Source organism: Camelus dromedarius, chromosome 1, assembly GCF_036321535.1.
Source record: "Camelus dromedarius isolate mCamDro1 chromosome 1, mCamDro1.pat, whole genome shotgun sequence".
In the NCBI taxonomy this organism is placed as follows: Eukaryota; Metazoa; Chordata; class Mammalia; order Artiodactyla; family Camelidae; genus Camelus; species Camelus dromedarius.
The window spans coordinates 51,048,659-51,068,394 of NC_087436.1; the positions used below are offsets into that span (position 1 = coordinate 51,048,659).

At 38.6% G+C, this 19,736-nt stretch overlaps 1 protein-coding gene across 4 annotated transcripts in view; it reads right to left on the minus strand.

Moving 5' to 3' along the window:
- Nucleotides 1–18,464, minus strand: part of NFKB1 (nuclear factor kappa B subunit 1) — a 109,344-nt gene extending 90,880 nt beyond the window's left edge. For 2 of the 4 annotated variants that reach the window (XM_031468656.2, XM_031468661.2), the window contains exon 1: nt 18,315–18,464. The gene's annotated coding sequence lies outside the window, so the exon portion shown is untranslated. The remainder of the gene's footprint in view (nt 1–18,314) is intronic. The other 2 variants (XM_031468645.2, XM_031468631.2) reach the window with 1 other exon arrangement.
- Nucleotides 18,465–19,736: the final 1,272 nt, after the last annotated feature.

A 19,736-nucleotide genomic window follows, 5' to 3' on the forward strand; every position in this document is an offset into this window, starting at 1 on the left:
GAAAGGGAAATAGATTGTGTAGCTAGCTAGCAATAAATAAAACATCTCCCTCAGTGAACCATCTGTATTTTTTTTCACATGAGACACATAGTATAACCAGCTAAGTTCTGAATAATTTGATGAGTTCTACATGAAATACCTAATGGATTATTTTCTGCACATCTGTGACAATTCCACCACTGACGTCAAAGGCCAGCACAGAGAGTTCTTAGTGAAGGCTGCAAGGCCAAGCCACCAGGTTGGACCACTGAGGTTGGAGTTGGTGGCAATCCCCTCCTTGTAACGGGGAAAATTTTCTAGGACCAGATATATTCACACATCTTGACCCCACTGTAAGAAAATACATGCTATTAGATTTCGTTAAAAAATAACTTTTCAAACCCATTAAAATGATTTCATGACCTACTAATGGGTCATAGCCTGCAGTCTGAAAAACAGAATTTTAGGTGCCATCCATAGGATGCAGCTGGGAATCAGAGAAACAAAGTGTTTTCATTTTCAAGTTTATTTTCAGCCACAACAGACATCACTTGGATGTAATTTTAATACCTCATCTTGGATGAAATCACAAGAGAAAGAGTAACTTACCACCATTTCTTTTTCTGTTGGATAATAAATTAATAGAGAGAAAGAATATGCTGGAGTCTCCTTCCATAGAGGAATTTTTGGAGGAAACGTGCTATAAGGTAGATGTAAATGTGTATTATATATAATGTGAAACATTCAAATAAGAATGTCTTTTGACTCTGCAATTCCACTTTCAAGGAATCGGTATAAAGAATTATATGAGAAAGTGTGCAAAAAAAAATAAGTACAAGGATATTCACTGCAGCAAAAAACTGGAAACAATCTAAATGTCCTTTGACAGGAGATTGTTTAATTATGCTACTTTCATACAGTTTCGTTGTAAAACTGTAAAAAATAATAATTCAGATCCACATATAGCAACATGGAGATTTTTACTCCCTAAGTTATAAATGTCTACGTTTTCATATTCTAACTTAATTATGTAATTGGAAATACATATATTTTAATAGAAAAAAGAGAAAAATCAAACCCTGCCCTGAATTTAAAGTTTAACTATGACATCTTTAATAATTAATGATGTACGGTGACTAAAACATGAAGCATGAATGATTCAAAAGTTTCTAAAGCACCACTGGAGTCCTCTTCATAATAAATAGAAAAAACTTGACTTTGAAGGGGCTGTTTACTTACATTTTTCTGATGATATATTGACTTAGTGATGATGAAAGAAAAGCTAATGGTGAGTTTAGTTACTTTTCTCAGAATAGTTGATTTTTTAAAAAGTTTTTAAAAAAGAACAAATATTTGTGTCCTACTACATTTAGATTTGTATAAACTCATTTTCAATGTTTTCCCAGTCCTTCATCCATTTTCACCTCCCTATTGTTTGATTTGGGTGCAATGTGACAAATTAACACGTAGAATAGCTACCTAGTAAGTACAAATACATTGTGCTTAAAGCTGTTCACAAGGGAATGTCAATCTAATACAACATTCAGCTGTTACTGCACGCAAAACTTACTTGCACAGTTCGTGATATATAGCAAATGCCAGCCCTTTCGTAAGCTAGCACAGTAACAAATATGTTTATAATAAATTATGGGACTAACAGGCAGTCAAAGTTTTAGGCACTCTGAGAAGAATCAAGTATTTTCCTTTCTTTCCAATCCCACACTTATGGGTACACTGCCACAACTCCCTCCCTACCATTACCACTGCTGAATAAAATGCATTTTGCCTCCAGAAACATTTGGCAATGTCTGGAGACATTTTTATCTGTCACAACTGGCTGGTGGTCCTACTGGCATCTAGTGTGTAAAGGTTAGAGATGTTGCTAAACATCCTATAAAGCAAGGACAGCCCCTCACATTAAAGAAATATCTGAACCCAAATGTCAACAGTGCCAAGGACGAGAAACCCAGATGTGCACCACCACGTCCTGACAGTGCATTGGCTCACATGTACAAGGAGCTAAACTTCACTGACCACCTCCCATGAGTCAGGAATTAGAGCGAGTTCTTCACATACTTCATTTACTTTCTCAATGACCCCGAGAAATACTGTCCCAGATGAGAGCACTGAGGTTAGAGAGAGGAAGCCATTCATTCAGGTTGACAGAGTGATGCTGGCTAATCATTCAATCACGTGTCTAAGATGAGAAGTGATTGTCCTCCTGGGCACACAGCTTTATTTTCATACAGCATCTTTGCTCCAGGTCTCCTGAATGTTCAGGTTGGAGGTAGTCTACCCACAACACAGCCTGAAAAGCGGAATAGGACTGTGACAATACACAAAACTTAACTGAGTTCTTCCTAAGACAATCCAAAGTGAAGGTAAAAAATAACAAACAGTATTAATGCAAGTGGTAGCTGCTTTTTGTTTTGCTTTGTTTTAAATGCTTCCTTTGATCAGGTTCATAGGATAGAAGGAGAATAAAGAGATCCTCTCTGAAACATGCCCAAAGAAAACACCATACTCACTAACGGTATGATAAAAGTACATAGCATATATTCAAAATTAAGGTTTATTGAAATGCTCCTTGAGTGCTTTCCTCCCTTCATTAATCTAGTCATTCATTGAAAAAATATTTAGGCCTACTATGCGTCAGTTCCCAAAGACATCAAAGAACACAAGAGTGGTGCAGCACCCGTACTCACAAAGCCAACAGTTGTGGCAGACTGAAAGTAATGGCCAAAAATGCTTTGCAACTCCACCTGACAGAAGGAGAAACCCGTTTCTCCATCCCTTGACTCTTCACAGGCCTGTAACTTACTCTGACCCACAGAGTGTGAGTTTTACATGCAGACTTCAAGAGGCCTTGCAATGACCGTTCTGCTCTCTTGGAACACAGGTGCCATGTGAACAAGCCTGGGCTAGCTCCCAGGGGATGAGAGACCAGGTGGAGCAGAGAGGGGAAATCGCAGCTGAGGGTCCCCTGGACCAAACAGCACCAGCTGAGTGCAGAGACTTAAGAGAGCCTCAGAGCCAGCCCAGGTGGCCTCAATAGCCTACCAAATTGGGAGAAATAATCAATGTTTGCATTTTAATTAGCTGTGTGGTGATTTTTTTATGTAGCAAAAGCTGACTGATGTAACAGTTTAGTAATCAGGAAGACAGGCAAAAGCAATGCCACATATGTGTCACGGGGAATGGAGGGTGTGTGGGCCGTGGGTTAGACACCTTGGTAATTCAGTAATTACACTTTCTTTGTTAGGGTCCTATTCAGATCAGCCTTTGTACTCATTTTTACTTTATTGGCCTATTCAGTTTCCAGCTGAACAAAAGAAAACAAGCATGCTGGGCAAAACCACTGTGGTACAAACAGAAATAAAATTAGTACTGTTAAAACCTTCAGAATGTCAGTATTAATAAACTGCTGCTAGCTTTAAGCAGTGATACCATTATGCAACAGGTAAGTAATGTGTTTAATCCTTTTGGCTCTAATATCTAAAACCAAGTTCATCATTCCTGCAGCCATGGGCCCCATTCCTGACTTTCCAGTTTCTGCCAATATATCATTCTCTCATGTACTCAGGGTCAAAAATTCAGTCACCTTTTTCTCCTTTTTCCTCTGCTCATCTCACACAGATCCAGTCAATAATCAATTTCTGCTGATTTTTCTCTGTATTATTTCTTGTATCTGCTCCTCCTTTCCACTTTCCTTTCGCTGTTACACCCCAGTTAAACCTTCACTGCCTCCCCTTTAGACCGACAATAGCCTCCATACTGCTCTCTCTTACTGTAGTATTTCTTCTTCATTAAGCATCTTTCACATTATTGTCATATTACTTACAAAAGTCAAAAGCTCTTAACTATTTAGCATATTATATTAAAAGCCTCACCTGAATAGGTGCTTCATGTTTAATAGGTGAGGCTTATAATATAGTATGCTGAGTGGTTGAGGGCTTTTGATTGTATCTTAATACTACATCCTAACCAAAACCTTCTTCTCTAGGCATACTGATCATTCAGAAATGCTGTGCTCATTTCCATCTTGTACTTAAATATTACCAAGTCCTCAAGCCTCTCCTCAAATCCAATCTCTACCAAGAAATCCTGTTATTTCCCCTGTAACCCACAGCTCTGTAATCCAAACAACGGCTATAACACTTCTGTGTACTGATGATTTTATACTTGACAACATACTGTTCCACCGTAATTTAACCTCATATATTTACCAGCTTTTAAAGTGGATATAGATGCCTAAAAAGTAGATACGAGAGTTCTACTTCTTTATATTGCCAAGTTAGTAAATAAGCACTTTTTAAAAATTAATAACGCATTAACAGTAAGAAACATTGCAATTCCAGATTTGCCAAAATGTGGACTTTTGGTTTCAGTCATGATAGAGTAACAATTATTAAATGTGCTCCCTTGCCAGACCCAAATGTAAAACTATACAAAATACTTGAAGCAATTATTTAAGACACTGGACAAGAGACAGTATAAGGCTGTACACCGTAAGAGAACGGAAACACTGGAGGCGTGTTCCAAAATTGCTTTTTGACTGAGGGCATACTCCAAACTATGACACAAGGGAGTAAAGCCCAAAAAGAAAGCAGCAATCTCACTGGGGAGAGTATCAGAAAGGCAGGACATACATGGAGAAAGAGGCTCATAAATCTGCACAGGGGTCACTTCTAGGCATTGGCTAAATACTAAGCTGCGCTAGTATAGGACAAAGAGAATGGCTGCTGGGGATCCAGATGCTGATTTGAGATTCCAGAAGTTCCTGGAACTTCTGAGAGACACTGAAGTTCCAACCATCTAGGGTGAAGAGACGACACTTAACAATCTGAACATTCAGTTGTGCTCCCATTAAGACCACGCAGTGGGAGTAAGGGACATACCCTAGGGTTAAGGGCTACTCTAAACTCATCTTAATAAAACCAGGTGATCCACAAGTAAATTCATTGACTGTTACAACAAAACTCCAGAGTTTTTAAAGGAAGACAAAAATCGATACTCTGCCATGTGGTACCCACAATGTATAACAACAACAACAACAACAACAACAACAACAAATGACAAAACATGCAAAGAAGTAGGAAAATATGACTCAGAAGAAAAAAATGATACAAATGATAAAATTAGCAGCCAATGCCTTTAAAACTGACAACAGCAATTGTTGAAGAATGTAAAGGAAAATACGGACATAATAGATAACAAATAGGAAATCTCAGCAGAGAAATGAAAACTATTAAAAAAGAAAAAAAAAAGGAAAATTCTGGACTAAAATGAAATTTTACTAGGTAGACTTATCAGCATATTGAACAATGTAGAAGAAAGGATCCATAAGCTTGAACAATGGGCAATAAAAACTATTCAAAGTGAAGCAGGGGGAAGAAAGGCAGGAAGAAATGAAAACACCTTCAGTGACTTATGGGACAACAGCAAGTGGTCTGACATGTGTAATTTAGAGTCCTAGAAAGAGAGAGGAAAAAATAAAAAATATTTGAAGACATAATGGTGGAGAATTTTCCAAACTTGATTTAAAAAAAAAAAATCAACCTATGATCCAAGAATCTCAAAGATTCCCCGTGTTGGATAAAGGCAAATAAAGCCATAGGTAGTCATATTAGAGCCAAACTTTTAAAAACTGATGCTAAAGGAAAAAAATCGTAAAAGCATCCAGGGACAAGGGCAAACAACAGTAAGTATGATGGCTGACTTCTCATCAAAAACAATGATGAAAGGGCTGAAAGAAAAAAAAGGAATTAGTGAACAATTCTATATTCAGCAAAAATATCCTTTAAAAATAAAGATGAAACTGACATTTTTCAAATAAAGAAAAGCTGAGAGAATCTGTCATCAGCAAGCTTGCTAAAAGATATGTTAAAAAAGTTCTTCATGCCCGAAGGAAATGGTACCAGATAGAAACTTTGGACATACATGAAAGAATGAAAAACACCAAAATGATGAATACATGTGTATGGATAAGACTTTTTTCTTGTTTGCTGTTCAAAAGAAACATCACAATACATTTTGGGGTTTGTAACCTATGCAGCAGCAAGCCGTATAACAGTAACAGCACAGAGAATGGAAGTAAACCACTGCCACGTTCGTACATTACACATGACACATTGTAGCCTTAATTCATGGTAGACTCAATTATGCATATTGTAATCCCTAAAGCAACCACTTTAAAAAATAGCCAGTGAAGGAGATAAAATGCAATTTAAAAAGTAAACTTGATTTATTCAAAAGATGGCAGGAAAGGAAAAAAATGAATAAAGAAAAGATGACACAAACAGATAACAACTACCAAGATGATGGGCTTAAATCCAACCAAATCAACAATTACATTAAATGTTAACAGCCTAAACTCACCCATAAAAAAGTAGAGATGGTGAGACTGGGCAAAAAAGCAAGACCCAAGGATATGGTTTTTGTAAGAATTACACTTTAATATTACAGACTCAGTTTAAAAGTATAAGAAGGGAATGTTATACTAGTTATACCACAGAAACAATAAATATTAAAAAAGGCTAGGTGGAGGGTATAGTTCAGTGGAAGCATGCACAAGGTCCTGGGTTCTATCCCCAGGACTTCCATTAAAACAAACCAACCAACCAACCTAACCCTTCCCTAAAAAAAAAAGTTTAAAAAGGCTACGTTAAAATATCAGATACAGTAGACTTTAAAAGAAGAAATATTACCAGAGACTAAGAGGAATTATTTCATAAGAATAAAAGGTCATACCATCATGGAGAAACAATGATTGCAAAGTATACGTACATATTAGCAGAGCTTCAAAATACATGAAGCAAAAAGTGGCACAACTAGAGGAAGAAACAGAAATAGCCACAATTAACAGTTAAGATTTTTAACCCTCTTCTTGCAGTAGTTGATAAAAGCAAATCAAAAGAACATCAGTAAAGATATAGAAAGTTTAGGAACAATACCAGCAACCAAATTAACCTAAGTGCATATATAGAATACTTCACCAATGACTGCAGAATCTACATCCTTTTCAAGTGCGCAAGGAACATTCACCAAGACAGATTATACGCTGGACCATAAAACAAGTCTCAAAAATCAAAGCACTGACAGGAATCTACACAAGTGATAAAATGGCATAGTACTATATACACTGGTCGTTACCAATGTCAGTTTCCCAGTTTTGATACTGTACTACAATTATGTAAGATGTAACAACTAGGGGAAACTGGGTAAAGGCTACATGGGACCTCTCTGTATTATCTTTGCAATTTTCTGAGAATCTATAATTATCTCAAAATAAAAACTTCAAAGCACTGAAAGCATACAGATATGTTATCTAAACACAATGAAATTAAGTTAAAAACCAAGAACAGAGAGATACCTAGAAAATCCTCAAATTTATATAATTAAGCCAAGATGTTAAGGGGAGGAGTGTGCCTCTTAGAACAATAAAAAAAAAAAAAGTAAATATAACCTCATTCCCGCATATGAAAGAAGCATCTAAATTCTTGCTGTATCTTGTCCACTGTAACCATGGGGGACAAGGATTTTCTTAGACAAGTGATTGGAATGCATGCCAATGCTTTCTATAAGAAACAAATCTTTGCCTATGGTGTTTTCTTAATCATAGGTGACTGAAATTTTTAACATCAGAAAGATGTTTTGGACATTTTCTAATCATATTATAAACAAGTGTCATGTATATCAAATGGCCATTCCAAGAAACATTTCTTTTTGTTAACACTAGATACAGTAAGATAAAATCTGGTGAATATAATTTTGTATAGCTAGGGAAGTTCTTTAAATTACAGTAAGTTAGCTAAGATCATCCATGTTATAACTGAGGTCACTCATGGGATACGACTTCCTTCCATTGCCACATAAAAACCAATTCAATACATCTACTCAGAGTTTGAGGTCTTTCATTCAGGTGGCATCAGGACTTACTGGACTTTGTTCTGATACTTTTGCTTCCACATTTTTAATTCTACAGATTTCTTCCTCTCTAAAAATAGAGTGTGATGGTGAGGGAGCATGTATAAACAGGCAAAGGGGCTTTTTAGGAGAGTGAAAAATACTGTTGTATGATATCATAATGATAGACAGACATAATAATACATTTGTCCAGACCCACCAAATGCACAACTTAGTTCATCAGTTGCAACAAACGTACCACTGTGGTGGGGGAACGTTGATAATGGGGGAGGTTATGCATGTGTGAGGACAGGGAGTATATGGGAAATCTACACTTTCCCCTCAATTTTGCTGTGAACTTGGCTCTAAAAAAATTAAGTCTTGAATAAAAAAAATAGAGTATGACTAAATGTTAATTTCATGTCTGGCCTTTATCTTGAGAACCATTTTGGAATATTTGTATTTTCAGGCTGAGGAGGAAGTAGACCTCATGGATTATGAATTAGAGATTAATATTCTTTTGATCAAATATACAGAAACTGATCACATCCTCTTAAATCTGAATATGATGACTTTAGTTTGGATTTTCATTTTTTATTAATTCTCTAATATCAACAAACATATAGCCTTTATGTTTTAAGAGAGAAAAAAAAAATCATCATGTGAACCAGCAATACTGGGTTCTATGGGTACGGTGGACTATGGACTGGGTGACAATTGGCCTGGAAGGGGAAAATGGTTTCCTGGAAGACATAACTACAACCACCTTCCAATTACACACATACACAAATAATGATTTGCAAGCCTCAAAACCAGGCCTTATGCAAGGGACCTTTCAGTTCTTGAATCTGGATATGAAGGGCTTTCCACACTGACCATTCATGTAGATAAGTCTTTCTGCATATGCAGATATCAACGTCTAAAGTGAGCAGGAAGAAAGAGGAGAACTACCCTCTCCTGTATGTCCGATAAGGTCTGATGAGAATACTTCTTTCACCCATGTCTGTCTGTCAGTGATCTCGACTGCTTGGCCGATAAACAAACAATTTACTCAAGCCCGTAAATAACAAATTAATGGGAAAATGTGATTTGTTTTGTATTTTTAGTTCCATAGTTTGTCCAGTGAGGAAACTCTGAAATGAACTACCTTTAAGGCTTTAAACCATAGGAGAGTTCTTACTTATGTGAAGCATCTTGGCATACTGAATTCATCTGGTCAACTCTTGCTTGTAATGTAGATGAATATGAGTCACGGAATCAACATATATGTAATCCAAAGGTCATTAGCGAAACCTTTTAAATGAGAGTGAAGGGTAGGGATCCTGACTAAGAAGGGGCAGAAATGGGGCTTTTGGTGTGCTGGTACTGTTCTATTTCCAGAACATTACCCAGGTTACGTGTGTTCACTTTGAGATAATTCATTAATGCTGCATTCTTAATGATTTGTGCATTTTTATAGTTATGTGATTCTTCAATTCTAAAAAGCCTAACGTAAAAAGAAAAAAATTTAAACCAAAAACATTTCATGATCTAATAAGCTCTCTGAAATTATAAATTTCTGTCTTGTTTAGCATTATATTCCCAGTGCTTGGAACCTGGCACACAGGAAGGACTCAACATATATTCAAATGAATTAATGGTTAAAAAAGAAATCCTACTATGCAAAGGTGGAAGAGCTTATATAAAAAGCAAAGGTTCGCTTATCCCATTTCCCAACTCCAATCCTGCTTTTCTGAGTGATTGACTTAACGCTCTTAGCTTTCTCTTTTTGGTTTTCCTAGGGGTTCTTTTCGTATCTCTAAATACTACATTTATATCTTTTTTCTAAACTGGTCAATTTTAGACACTGTGTTCTTGCTATAACTGATGAGGATTCAGCTCATACCACTTCCACTTTTCTATCTTCTTCCAAAGATAGTTAGAATTAGTGAGACCTCGAAACAATTTAGAATCAAAATAGTGAATTTTATATTCAATTACTGTGTCAAGTTTGCCTTCAATTTCTTTGGAGAAATATGAACATGGGTTCATAGTAGAGAATAATTAATAATGAAAAGATACAACTCCAGAAACCCCTACATGTCAGAAAGAAGCTAGACTGGGACCATAAATAACTCATAATCCAAAAATGTACAGTTCCTCATATTGTCATGTTGATAATCAAGAACTGTCTTTATACCTTCTCACATGCATTTTCCTTATGTTGAACTCCCTCGATATGGCAAGAAAATCTGAAATCATCCAAATAATACTATTAAATCAAAGAAACAATTTTAGAGGCAGATGCTCATTTGGTCCAACCTGCTCATTTTTTTAAAGAGAGAAAATGAGACCCAGAGAAATTAATTTGCCCAGAGTCACACAGCTTAATCAATAGCACTGCCCACCAATATTTTGTCTAGTTATTTACTTATTCATACAGCAAACTTACTGGGTGCTGGGCAGATAAAACGTTAAGATAAAATCCCTGCCCTCAAGATATTTCCTGTCTAGAAAGCATAAGAAGTCAAGAGCGTATGGACTGGGAACACACAACTCCTTATGGGGAGGTTGGGGAGAACAAATGGAGAAGGGACAGAGAGATGGTGATGCCTAAGCCACGCCTGAAGGTTGAGTAGTTAGCACCATGCCTGGGAAGGAAAGGGCACTCCTCACACAGGGGGTGCATATGCAGAGGTATTCAAAGTGAGAAAACACGGCAGATAAGGAACTGAAAATTGATATGGATGACTTGAGACATAGCGGGTGGGTGAGGAGCAAGGGTATGCGGTGAAGTGTGCAGGAAGCAGTTTATGAAGACAATGGAGGTTCATTTCAGAAATACAATGACTGTGACATGATCAGACTTGCACTTTGGAAAGCTGACTTTTATGCCGGAATAAAGGATGGAATAGAAGCAGGAGAGAAGACATCAGGAGACAATGCAAAAATGAAAGCTAGAAATTCAATGAGGAAGGGATGGATTCTGGAGATGAGGCTGAACTGACAGAACTTGGTGACAGACTGGAGGAGATAGGTGAGTAAGTGTGAAGAATGGATTCCTAGATTTCTGGCGTAAGAAACCTACTGAATGGACCATGGTGGGCTAAAAACTGTATTCCCTAATATGCTAGGAGTAGCAATTTGGTGGATGGGAATGATGATTATAATACCGATGGTGACATCTATGTCACAATAATTAAGTGCCTCAGCAATAAATTATTGTTTTCTATGGCTTACCTTGAATGACTAGACTCCTTCAGCTCAACACATATTTAGTAAGTATGGGGGGAGGGTATAGCTCAATGGTAGAGTGCATGCCTAGTATGTATGAGGTCCTGGGTTCAATCCTCAGTACCCCCATTAAAATAAATAAATAAATAAATACGTATTATAGCACAATTGCCCCCTAAATCAACCATCTACTTCAACACAAGATTGAACTACCTCTCTAAACAACTTGGACTAATTCCTACTTAGCTATTATGGTAGACTTTCTAAGAGAAAAAGGATACTTTCCCTGCCCGTCATAAAAAAGAACTTCAAGGTAAATGACTGATAAAGCAATGCTTTAAAATAGTTAGGAAATATTAAAATGTTCCAAGGTGTGCTTGTTAAGTTCAGTTAGATATCTCAAATGGGAAACTGTGTAAACACATGGAGAAATCATAAAGACAGTGTATCAAATGAACACTATGATATAGCATGAAAGCAAGGAAGCGCATCTAACTATTGTCAGACACCATGCTTCTGATGTTAACTTCCCTCATGTAATGAGGTCTGCTTAACAACACAACTGACTTCAGAATGTGTGGGAAATCACCATTGTTTTCAATTAATCAAAAGTAGGATAAGCCACAGTGAAATGTCTATAAAAAAGTTCTATTCAAGGGCAATCTCTCTGTCACTCTTTTCATTACGACCCTCCCCTTCTCATCCATGATATATAGATTTTTAGCCTTTTCTCTGGAATTCAGATTCACTTTCTAGATTATTTTTCTAGATATTTTCTATGATAAAGTCCAGGATCTAATTTTATAGAGGACTCTCACCCCCAAACCTTTGTCTATGCTTTCATTATCCTTCATTTGATCACTTTTTTTGACATTAAATTTAACTTTTATTTTTTACCTTCATGTTTCTTCCTTTCTACTTTAAATTTCCTCCATATGAACAGCCATTCACACTCCTTCCATTTTTCCACACTGTCTTTATTTCAACTTTATAAGTCATAAAGGTGTTTGCATTATATTGACAGCATTATACTAGACGCTGCACACTATAAGGGATTCTTTTCCTTTGACCTCACCACCACACCTAGCCCCCATTTAAAAGAAAAAGACACTCTTTATAAATCAAGTCTTGATGATCAAACACTGATAAATGGTTCAATCCTGGTAAATAAACCAATACCTAAATTAAGAACTGGCAGTCAAAGAAGCTCTTCAAATATCAATACAACATGAGTGAGGGATTCACGTTAAAATATTAAAAAATAGTCATTCTCCTCATTCCTAAAATCCTTATCTTGGAAGGCATATTTTCTAAGACGAGCAATTTATTTTCATGGTTTAAACGAACTGCAGGCTTGGACAAAGAATCAATGATTAGGTAGGCTGATTAGGGAATCTGTCATCACTTTTAATTTTTTTTCTTTCATGATTGATATTATGTTAGAATTGACTTCTGGAGATAAAAATGAGGGATATGTATGCCTTGACACTGAGATGTAGTATGATATGTTTAGTAAATCACATGACAAATAAAAAATGAATAATAAAAATAATAAATAATTTTAAAATATAACTGCTATTTTGACTAACAAAATTCATTATGGCAATCAAATTTTTTAATGTTAATTAAACTCCTTATATGAAGTGTGCTTAACTTTACGTAAGCTTTGTATTTTTTTAGTTCAAGTTAGCAAAAAAAGAAAATGTCACATACAAATGCTAATGTGAATCTTATATATCAAAAGGCTTAAATCTAAGAAAAATCCAAAGCTTCATCTTCCAGTATGAAATGTTTGAACTGCCTACATATTTTTTGACTGGTATGGTGAAGGTTAAGACAACATTATAGCTTTGTGTTTTTGTTTATGCCCAGAAGCTGCAGATTGAGCTGATTATATAATGGAACATAGCAAAATTTATCGCTCTCTGCTAGTCTTCTCACAGGGAAGCTACAGAGTACTTGGATTCTTTTATTATTTTAACTAACAAGTATTTCAGGGTACTTTTCAACAATGACAGCTTTACAATGCCCTTGTTATACAAGTAAACATTTAGTTTCTTCAGTTTGTTGGCAACAACAAAAATGATTATACATAGATGTACTTGTAACAAGTTTTAAAATTAATTTTTAAAACTTGAATGTATGTTAATGAAATGATTTGAAGGGAGGTCAGGGTCAGAATCAAGTGGACAGCAAAGCAGTGGACAGAAGCTAGGGGTTTTCAATAAAATGGTTCTGACTCTCCCTGAGGGCATGACACCAGGACTGGGAATGTTTGGCACTGTGTCCTTTTACAGTTCTGATGGTATATTTCATTTAATAAATTATGCCCACGGAGAATAAATGGTTAGATTTGGAGTTTCAAGGACAATTTTCTGAAAATGCTACAAATAAGAAATAATCAACAAAATACTCCCATGATGAGGCTCCAAGTTTTATAGTGTTGCAAAGTCATTAAAATATGAAAGAACTGTAATCCTTGTGGGCTGTGTGCTTGATCCTGAGGTTTTCCAGCTATAATGCCCCCAGCCCCCACAAATTTTTATAGGTCGTTAAGTATTTAATTCTGGATGTCATAACATATTTTACTTTCTGACTGATTAATTTAGATAGGCTTGAGCAATCTTTGGATTACAAAGTAGCGCTTGTAGCATTGTTTCTTTTTTTGAAGATGCTAGTACTGAAATTACAGTTTCAATGGAGCTCAGAAAAATTCTAGCATAGCTGCAAAGTTACATTTTTTAATTGTATAAGCACCTTTTATCATTTTAATTACTTTATTACCTTGCTTGATAAGTGCCTCTAAAACTTTCAAACTAAAAGCTATTTTTTTTTCTAGTTCATAAACTCTTTCAGAATGAAATGCTTCCCTTTTGGAAGGCACAGGGTACTTTTTAATAAATTATTTGTTCTAATAAATTTCAAATGCTCTTTAGATAAGAATATGATATCTAGGAAGCAAGAATTAGCTTTTGGATTCTTCTTCCCAGAAGGCAAGGTAAAACAGTGTAATTTTTGTTCCTTGCAGAAAATGACTGCCCTTTTTTAAACAAACAAAATGCAGCAAAACTTATGGGATTTCTTCATTCAACAAATAGTTATCGATTACTCACTATGTAGCAACAAGCACAGAATTAAGCATCAGATATTTGTCAGTATAGATTAGAGACAAATTAGATATGATTTCTTTTTAGCTAGAACTGTGGGATTTCAATTCTCTCAGATAGTTACTTTCCTCTTCTTTTTAAAGAATAAGCCATATAGAATCTCTACATTCTTCTTTAAAGCTCCCTCAGTCGGATTTTTTTTCACAGTTTAAAGAAATAGAGTCTATAGATTAAATGTACTAATATCTGTTGCAAGTATGGGTCAGAATAAAACCTGGTTATAAGATTTTTGGCCTAATAGTGAAAAGTAAGTGAAAAGTAGTAAGCCAATTTGTAATGAGGAATTAAAGCATTCATTCCATTATTCTAATTCCAAAAACCGGCAACAAATTAAAGCAGCTGAGATGTGCACTACTGATAATTAAATCTATTAGTTACTGTAAAAAATAGAGAGAATGATAATTGATCTTTTAAAAACAAAATACAATGATAAAAATTCTAAGTACAATGGTATCTTATTATGATCAACACTAAATCTAACAAAGTATTTTCATCCACAATCTATACTTCTGAAGAGTCTATACTCCTTAACAAATCACATCTTACATCACTTTCGTGTAGAACTGTTAAGGTTTAAACTTGAAGTGAAGCAACAAGATGCTATGTCACAACTTATTTTCTAAACTACTAGCTGATACACAAGAGTAGGACTACCAACCTCACCTGAAAACATGAGAGCATGTTAATCTGCACTCAGGAATCCTCTCTAAAACAAGAGACCAAAGGTATGAAGCAATTTCACCATCGTGAAAAAAAAAATGCTACTTTTTTCATCTAACAGTGAGGCACTGGATACTAATTAATGAAATATTACAAAGACAAGTGTCTTAGTAATATTACCCTAATGATTAACTCTACCAAATTACCTGGTTTCAAATATTAATCTTTTTATTTTTTTCATTAAAACAAAACAAAACACAGTCAAGGAGCCAAAATGACTTGTTAAACTATGTTCCAAGTCTCAGCTTTCCTCTCTGAAGATGAATGAATGAATGCCTCTATCTTTAAAACACTTAAGGTCTCCTCAACAGTGACAGGGTCAACTCAGAGGGGTATGTATGCTTCTGATGATTTACCTGCTCACCTCTAAGAACACGACAGGGGAATTCAGCATTTATAGGAGATACAAGAGGGCAAATGAGAATTAATTCCCAGAACCTTATATGATTCATTTTATAAACAGAAAACCAATCAGCCAAACAAAACAACCTTCCTACTAAAAGTGAGGTAAATCAATGAGAAATTTTGCATAGCCACTGATTCTTAAACATTTGCTCCTGCTAATGTGATTCCTGTCAATCTGTATAAGAACATAATCTGAATATTTATACTCTGTCGGTTAAAAGTACTCTGCATTCCCAGATATACTTCCTACTGCAGTCCTCTCAGGCTGCGTTCAGAACAGAACTTCTACTACTAAGTTCTGAAGAAGATAAAGGTATTTTGACTAACTGATCAAAAATCTACACAAAAACTTAGATACCAGTTTTTAAATTTATTGTTTTAAAATACCAACTACTGTTCTTACTTCTCCCAAGTTCAAACTGATTGAAGGTTATGAAGTAACCACTTCCCCCAGAAGCCAGAACTTTCACCTCTTCTGAACAGGGGAATACCTCTCATAAATTAGGTAAAAATAAGGGCTTGCTGATTGAATGATAATTCAAGATTCCTGTAGCTGCCAATTCCTTATTGAGACCTTCCATGTACCACAATGAGCAATCCCTGGAAGTCTGAGTCGCAACTGACTTCATCAATTATCTGGAAGTCTAAAAGCAGTAGTAAAAACAACTTGCATAAACTTAGTTTCTTGACTGGCGTCAATTTGTTCCAAGAAACATGGCAAGAGAAATATGAGGACTGTGTTCTCTAAATCTAAAATTCTGCCCATTTCAGACGAATTGAGCTTTCACCAAGTGCAACCCAGTCATTACAAATGATCTTGTTTAAGAGGTAGAAGTAAGAAGGAAGTGCAAAGATCAAAGGAGTGCTTACAAAGGGGAACAACTATTTTTGTATGTATACTCCAGTATTTACTAACGGGCTTTGAAAAACAGGGGCGTTTGTTCAGCCCATGTGAATGCCAATTGCAGAACATCAGATAAAACTGAAAGTTCAAAACAAAGATAATAGATTTTTAAATCACCACCAGTCCCTAATTGGATTACAATATTTTCTTTAAAAGTCTTTCAAACAAGGTTAGACGTGGTTTTCTATTCACAGCAAGCAGTATTTCAGTGCCAGCATTAAATCTACACATAATGAGTCTTTCTTTGTGTTCATATTTGTCCAGTAGGCTGTGGCCCAGGAAGACATTTTATCTAAACAAGCTCCAGGGGGCTTTGAGGAGTTGCAGGTATACCAACACAGATGAATAATTTCAGGAGATTTCATGTTCCCATTTATCATAAATGTTCTTCTTACCTCAGCAATTTAATTACATCATAAATGTAAAATGCTATAGGAAACAAATCTCTTTTTATTCCCTGGCCTCTCAAGTTCATAAGCTCAAAAATATTTTGCTTTAAGTTATTTACATAATTTCTTTAGTGCATCAAATAGTAAAGGGATTCATCTCTAGAAAGCACAATATTAAAATCAGGAAAACAACATACTTCAGCTAAAGGCTTTATTTTAATCGGATTTCCTTTCACAGTTAGCAAACACAAATGCAATTTAAACTACTCAGGAATATTCAATTGAGGTATTTTGCTAGAAAAATAAGCACTCAACATTTAGATCCCAAGCGTTAACGTTTACCAAAGATCACCAGGTTGTAGAACATTTCTGACAGGGCTATTAAATATTTTAATAATACCCTAGTCATTTTCTCAGATTATGGGCTTTATAATAAAATCTTTAAGTTAAATATAGTTCTTTAGTTAGCTGCAATGCTGGAAAACCCTACTTAATGAAGCCCATGAAAGTCTGAAATCTTGATCATCAAAATCAATCAACCCAGCAACCAATCTTCCTGCAAGCTTCCTAACCCACTAAGGTAAATAAATGAGAGATTTTGTGTGGCCATTGATTCTTATACACCATTTCTGCTCATGTGATTCCTATTCAATCCACAGATTGGCAGAGCATAATCTGAACATTTACTCTATTGGTTAAAGTACTCTGCATTCCCAGATACACTTTCTACCGCAGTCATCTCTATGCTCAGAACAGCACATCTACTAACAAGTTCTGAAGAAGGAAAAGACGGTGTTTTGACTACTTTATCAAAAATCTATACGGAAACTCAAGATATTCTTAAAATTTATTCCTTTAAAATGTTATGATAGGTTTTGTCTGTATCATTATTTCTGTTCTAGAGGTCATGCACAACACATGGTGCCGTTGTTCAAGTGTTTCACATAATTAGAGTGTCTAAAAAAGTGTTCTAAGTGGGAAATTTCGTTCTCAAATGCCAGGCCCTGTAGGATTAGTACCAGGCCCTCCTTATGTTTTTAAAAACGAAGGTACAGGTCCTACAGTAGGTGAATGTATCATTTCCTGGTGAGGGTGTGTATGTGAACTGGGGGCTTCTTCTGGAAGTACGTGACAAGGAATAAAGCTTCAGTCTGGGGGAGCTGGGGAGGGCTTTCCCAGCCAAGAGGACTGACATGCACTTCTGCTTTCATTTCATGGAACGCCCTTAGGTGAAATCTGGTTCGGCACTGCACCAACCACCTTCCCCTCTCTCCTCCGCGCCCAAGAGCACCTCAACCCTCAAGCCACCCCCAGCAGGGGTGGGGGGATGTCAAAAAAGTTTGCCCGAGTTCCCCTCCGCTTCCCGTTCCCGCCCGGCGGAGGGACGGAGGAGAAAGGACGGCCCGGGCAGCCGCGGCCCTCCGGCCCGTGCCGAGTCCGGATGTGCCTTTCTCCCCTCTCGCCGATCCCATGTGCCTCTCCACTGCTGTCAACCTCCTCCTACGGTCTGGCCGAGCGGTTAGCGCAGGAATGAGGAAGTCCGAGCGGGGCCGGAGGGGTGCGGGGCGGGTGGGCGGCGGGAGTCGAGCCGCAAGTCGCCGGCGCGGCCCCACTCGCCCGAGTTTGGCTTACCCTGCTGGCGCGTCCGCGCTCGGCCTCCCTGCGCTTGCGGCTCCCTCCGGGGCGGCGCGGGCCTGGGGGCCGGGGAACGAAGAGGCGGCGGCCGGCCGGAGCCGGAGCGGGTCCGGGTGCGGGTGCGGGGCGGGGCGGGCCGGGTCGGGTCGGGTCGGGTCCGGGCGGGCGGGCGCGCGGTCTCTCCGGGCCAGTCAGCGCCGCGCCATGTCCGCAGCGCGGGCGGAGGGAACGCCGGGCGCGCGGTTGCGGGGCCGCGGCGTCGCCGCCTTCCCGGCCGCGGCGGCTCTGGCCTGGGCTGCGCTGGGCTCTCGGAGCGGGGCCGGCGGCGGGGCGCAGGCCGAGGGCGGCGACGGCGGCGAGAGGCCCGACGGACGTGAAGGGCAGGGGAAGCTGTCAGCGCGTCGCCGGGCCGCTCCGGTGGCGAAACCTCCTCTTCCTGCCCCGGCTCGCTGGTGCACTTCTCTCTCTTTCTCTCTCGCTCACTCTCTCACTTCCTGGCTGGAAATTCCCACTGACGTCGAGAAGACAGACAGACGGACACACGCGCGCACGCCACGGGGGCGGGAGGTGGGGTCGCCGCCGGGGGTGGGGGAAGCCCGCACTCCTGGGGGGCCGTGCGCCCCCCGCCCGGCCTCGCCGGCCGGCTCGGCGCCCGCCCCTCGGGGCCGCTGCGGGGCGCGCGTTCCACCGCCCGGACGCCGGGGTCCCCTGCGGGGCTCCTGCTCCCCAGCCCGCGCTCCCAGAGCCCCGCGGGCAGCAGCGGACCGGGACGCCCCCTGGAAGCGCCGGCGGGGCCCAGTCGTCCCGGGAGGCGGGCGGCGCGGAGGCGGCGGCAGTGCGGCTGTAAGAGTCGGGCGGTCCAGATCCCCTAAAGACAGGCCCCGGCATCTGGAGGGGATGATGGGTCGGCTTGGAGCCAAGCATGCTGTGTATAAAAATAAATCTCATGTGTATAGTCCATTTAAGTGGTCTCAGTTACTCTCAAATCTCTTCACAGATTAAACTGGAATTTCCATAGCATAACTGACTTTTGTCCATAACAAATACTGGTTTTTGGCGAGGTCTCCCATCTCCTCGTTTTGACATTCAGAACTTTAATTTACAGGGCTTTGTCAGGCCTTTAGGATAATTCCTGTGGGTGGAATTATAGTGATGGTGGGAGCAATGGTTTTGGGTCACAGTTCATAAAGAAATACCAATCTGGCAGATGGGAATCTGTCGCATTTTTCTGAAGAGACCACTGCTGGAACCCACAGACGGGCCTCCCAGGGCTCACCAGTCACTAGCGTTTGAGCTGCTTTACATGCCAGACACTGTGCTAGGCACGGACTGGGGTGCCTTGGGATAGATTAGTTCCCTAAATAAGAAACCTGGGCAAAAATAGATATTTTAGAGTTAATTATCTCACTACTGAGTTCA